Below are 5,889 nucleotides of genomic sequence, written 5' to 3'. Positions count from 1 at the left end.
CTTAAAGCATTTCCAGGTGAGTATGATTACTGCTTCCAGCAAACATGTCCTCATTTGATATGCCTAAAAATAACCCTCAAGAGCAGGTGAACAGAGGGCTGCCTAACCAGATGCTTAAAGCACCTCAAATCATTTCCCTCTATTATCCAGTTGAAGTTTACCCCATAAAGTTTTATCCAGCCGCTGATAAACGCCAATAGTAACTCAAAGTATAGATTATGAAGGAGGAAACACATTGACTGCGGCTTATTGGCCCAAGAGACATTCTTGTTCTCATTTGTTAATTCACTCATACCAAACAGAAGTGGCTCAGCACTACATCAGTGTGTTCTTATGCAGCAATTTGGTTTCGCTGAATCGTAAATAAATAAATGCACACATAACAATGATCAACATTAATTTTTCACATTTCAAAAGATTTCCCAACTCAAATGAACATATTTAATTTCTGCATAAATCATGTTTTTTATGAGTCTTTTAAGAATGCAAACATTGTCTGTTTTCTACTGATTAGGCCTCCGAGGGTGACCTTGGAGTATACGTGTGTCCAGGGCAGAATGACAATTTAGACAGAACAGTCTAGAAAGGTGACTTTAGGTCAGAAAGGCAAGAAGAACACATTTTTTATTGCTACAATCCACATATATCATCTCCCACTTCAGATATAAATACCATTTGGGTTTTGTATCTACCTCTGTTGTACAATCAGAGATATATCAGCAGCAGATCAATTTTGACCCCTCATTTTGCTTCACCATCTTCATACATGAAATGCAACAAACATATCAGGCTTGGCTCAATAGTGTTACGCTGTTTATTGTAATGTGTAAACATTACATGGAGGTTCCTATAAGCTTTACAGAAAGGTTCAATATAAAGGAAAGGACCCTTGCTTTTTTAAAACAAAAGAATCATTCCTTGAACAAATGCAAATTGCCGTCTTGCATTTCAAAGTTTTAAGGAAAGATCTTATGTGATCTGTTAGCACCCACTGTATGTGTTGTGGATGATTCTCATCTACTACCACCACACCAAATATTAGCTCATTATCAATAAAATTGACTGAGTTGTTGCTATTTTTGTGTTTTGTAAAGTCAGTTTGCTGTGATGGCCATCTTGGATCGGTTTAACTCCAAAAGTTAATCAGTTGTAGATGTGCATCTGATGATTACTTTTCAAGAGTTTTTTTAAAATCTGCTCAGTGGTCCATGAGATATTTTGCTAACAGACACACAGACACAGCCAGTTATATGTCAGCCTGCCTTTCATGTTGTCTAGAGATAACTCTGTATCAAGAAAAGTATCTTGCCAACCAGATTAAAAAAGAGAATATGTTTTTGGTTGGAGGACGAGGAAGGAGGTGTGTCTATAAGTTTCATTAAACCTTTTTTATTTTTTTAATTGTTTTCAATCAAAAAGAGGTAGATGTGGCTCAGTGGACATCTGGGTTGGCTTCAGCCCTTCTACATGTCAGGAGATCAATCCCTGGTCTAGTTTTTGTTGTGTAAGTAGAGCGTAGAGAAGACAAAAATGTTTTGCATAAATATATATGTGTGTGTATGTGTGTGTGCATTAGGAAATGCTTTACAAATGTGTGTGTGAATGGGTAAAAAAACATTGTAAAGCACCTGCTAGAACTAATTGAGATAAAATATGCTAAAGGCAGACCATTTACCAACAAACACCTGCAAGGAGCTTCTAGATTTGTTCAATTCATGTTCAGAAGTTTTTATGTATTAATGTTCATTATATATTAAATATCAGTAAGTTTTTATTTTATGTAATTTGTATATTTTGATATTATTTGCTGTGTGTTTTGAACATCTGTTTATTATTCTGCCATTAGACAAGACAGACAAGTTTAGAGCTCCCTCCTCACTGCCAATTGATCCCTTTTTTGAAGTTGTAACTGTAGTGATGCGTTAGATTTACAGTGTCTGAGATTGACATTTATTTAACAGGCATGCTGGGGGATGTCATGTTGCTCCCTTTGATTGATCTATGCACTTCCTGTTACAAAGATGGAGGCCGCTCGTGTAGCCACAAAAACCCTTTCAAGTTCAGTCTGTAGGAGACGCCCTTCGGCAAGGTTCCAGGATCAGTCAGGTTTTACCCTTTACCCCAAACCTAACTGTAACCATGAGAGGCGTACACACAACACTGATCTAAGGTCAGCGTCTCGAGGCAAATCCACCCCAAAGCCTGTTCGCCCATATGTGGCCCATATGGAAGTTTTCCCCTCTACTCCTTTTTTTAAAAAACAGTGTGACTCCTCAAAGTGTAAGATAAACATTTTAAACTCTATTCCTTTTTTATAATAGGTATAATGGAAATTTTGAATTAAGCGCTGTTATCACTCACTGTTATAAATATTCAGTCATGTACTGTTTTGGCATAGAGTATTACACACAAGATGTACTGTGACAGACGTGGTTTTTTCAAAGTCCTTGTCACTTCTCATCACTTTGTTCTCAAGAGAATCGTAATGGTAGACAGAATTTTAATCTTGTGCTAAATCTTATGCTACTGCAGGGTTTTTCTTCTATATAAGACTATATAATGGCCTATTTCACTGAGTCCCAGCCAGAAGTAATGATTTCAACATTTTGCTCTCAGCCAACTCCACTGTAATTGCATGGATGATTAGCTCTTACACAAATGGCAGTAGCAGAACATAGTTCACATCTAAGTTAGTGAAACTTCTTACATTAGTAATTTAGACCATGTGTTTTATAATGGACAGTTTCTTACATTTATGAAGTAAAAAATTGTATAGTTGTGCTTGTAGTAGGACCCATTTGACAGAATTAAAGGCAAAACTTGTTTATGTACTATCATCCTTGCAGTTATTCTGGAAAAGTAATTTCCAACCTTGCTCTCCTCCAGAATCTGTGGACGCCTGTCTGTTTGATGTGTTCAGAGCTGCAGCACAGATGCTACAGCCTTAGCTATGCCGGACGTCATTTCACTGGCTGTTCTCGGAATACAGAAACACCATGTACACAGCCTCTAAAATTAGTACGTGCAGCACACGAAGAAGAAAAGATCCTGACTTAGAAAAGACTCTAAAGTGGCAGCTGTCTCTCTTCACTTCTCTTAATTTTTATGTCCCACTTTGGCACAGGGCCTGTTGAAATCTCACAAACCCTCTGTTTCATCAAAGATTCACAGCACAACCACATTTTTCTTCCCCCCCAATTCTGGGCCAGCCAGAAATCTGGAAACCTGATTTTATGGCCCTTACGATTTGGGTTGTTTGTAGCTGTAGATAGTTTTGGTGTGGTCTGCAGTGCAACAAACAAAATGAATGAACCCTGCCACGCTAGTAGGTCCCCAGCTCCTAGTGTTATGTGCATCAGCTGTGTGGCTGCTCTGTTGTGTGCTTGTGTGTAAACAAAGACAGCGAAGGACACCTTTAACTGATTTGCCAGATGTTCATGGAGAAGGAAGGGAAAAATCTGGTTTTTGAGAGTGCCTTTGTCGACGTCTGTGTAGCAGGTGAAGAGAGCCTTGCCAAGTACGCATATCTCACTGTTGTGGTTTCCATAATTTAATCACGGACCTCACAATCAAACCTAATTTTGTTATTTAATTTTTTTTGCCTCAAAATAGCTGCTTTTAAAAAATAGATTGTGCCTAAGTCGGATAAACAGAATGGGTACTAAAACACAAACATGTTCTCAATTCCATCCAGTGGCTGACCACACTTGAAGCCGCTAGACCATGATGACGTGATGAGCCTGGAAGTCAGTCAGTAAGGGTGGAGATAATTGGTCCTTATTACTTTGACCCCTGACCCCCCCCTCTTTAGTGAGAAGTTTAGAAGTAGTCCCTTAGGAGCTGCTTGATACTAACATGGCTCTAAAATGAGAAACCCCAGGAGGTGGTAAAACAGTGGTTGACCTGTAGTCCAACTAGAACCCAGTTCAGCTGGAGTGGGGTGCAGAAGGGGAGTTTTGGGATTGCTGCCCATGTGTCGCCCACTCTGGGAGCAGTATTTCCACCCAGCTCAATGAAAGCTTTATGGACTTGAACTATAAAGGCACTAAATCTAACACTTTCTTTAACACAAAATCCCCACATCCCACTCATGACATTATTGCTGGAATTTGTGGCAGAGACTGTCTGGGAGTTTTAGTGTTGATTTTTATCCAGTGTTCACAAAGTGACTTCCCACTTGTGGCACTATTTTAAAGATGCAAAATAGAATAAAAACAAGTGCAGAAAGTTAAAGTTGACATATTGTTGGTGTATTTGTGATTGCATTCACAGCTGCACAATCCCTAGTAGATTTACATACTTCAAAGAGTGAAAAAACTGAAAAAGAATCCCCAGAGCTATTTCTTAAAAGATATTTTAGTGTTTTTACAACCTCTGAAAATAGTATTAGTGCTCCTTCTTTATGTTTTCATTTACATTTTCTATATAAGTAACAAGCAAAGCTTTGTTCAATGCACATTTGTTTTTGCAGAGAAAAAGCCCACCAGGAAATCCTTGAATAGATGATTGAAAAAACAACCATGTTGGTTTTCCATGCAAGCGTATGCATGTGTCTGAGATTGAAAACCAACATTCCTTGGTCCCAATGTGCACTCACATTAAAACATTCTATTTAGAGGATTTTGAGCTGGCCTGTGATCCCTCCAAACCCTTTCTAATGCAAACACAGCAGAGAGCACAGTCATCCGAACTCCGCAAGACTCTTCCCCGTTTCTCTTTTCTTTCTTACTATTTGTTCTGCAATTCTCATCCATATTTCTGGAGCAGGTTTATTCACCCGTTTGTGTTGCTATTGAGTTAAGTTCTATATTAACTCTAATAGTATTGCACTAGAGAGATGCTCACTTAGAGTCATATGATTTTGTAATATTATGATCTTATTTATTCTTATCTTTTTCTGGCCAGCTATCTTTATTGTCTTGATGAGTAAAACCATTCTTAAGCTGCATTGTAGCTATTGTGATGTTCTCTCTGTTAACAGTGCATCATCTGTTTCAGTTGTGTTGTTTTGTGAAATAAAAATGCATTTGCCCCCCCTTAAAAGGAGTAACTCATTAGAGCTTTATGATTCAAAGATAAAGGAAGGCAGCCAGACTTTGAGGTGGGAATCTGTCTGAGCATGTGCAGTATGCAGTCAGGTGCAGGTGTGTGTTTGTTTAAATTAATTAAAGTGCTGGTAAATTATTTTCTTGCTTAAGGCCTGTTGTTGTGTCTCACTACCACATTATGCAATCTTTCAGTACCAAATCTTACAGTAAATAAACCTTGTAAACCGTCTGCAGAAGCACTAGAGTTTCACTTTTTTTCATCTTATATTAATGGTTGGGAGCAAAATAAACATAGGAGCCGGCTCTTGAAAGATTGTTCCCAGGAATCTTTGCAGTGACATGTAATGCAAAAAAACATGCCCGGCTGTTTTTCCAGTCCTCCCATGGGAGTCTGTTACATTGGTGGGCATGTAAATCGTCCTATGACCCCCACACCGCTCTGCAGTTCATTACAGCAGTGATCTAGCCCTGTTGCTTTGTGTTTGGTTTCCAGTTACATTTACCAAAATAGTTCATGCTTGATTTGCAATTAGTGTTATATTTTTGTAGGTAATTTTCCTTCAGCGTTTTAAACTTGTATTCAGCCACACATGTAGTCGTGCTCCAAACTCCCCCTAACACAAACACCCTGGAAATGTCTGGTTCAGTATAGCTGAACTTGGAAAACTTGAGTAACCACATCTTTTTTTTATGATAAATACACATTATTTATTTACAAACAAAGTGGTTATAATAGAAATAAATACAAAATAAAAATCTGAGCAATATACTTCATGTGGTATTGCACCCATTTCAAAATGTACATCAAAAATACATTTTCAGAACCAGTAAAGGAATATTC

The sequence above is a fragment of the Kryptolebias marmoratus genome, linkage group LG19, assembly GCF_001649575.2.
Source record: "Kryptolebias marmoratus isolate JLee-2015 linkage group LG19, ASM164957v2, whole genome shotgun sequence".
Taxonomy (NCBI): Eukaryota; Metazoa; Chordata; class Actinopteri; order Cyprinodontiformes; family Rivulidae; genus Kryptolebias; species Kryptolebias marmoratus.
This window is presented reverse-complemented; position numbering follows the sequence as displayed.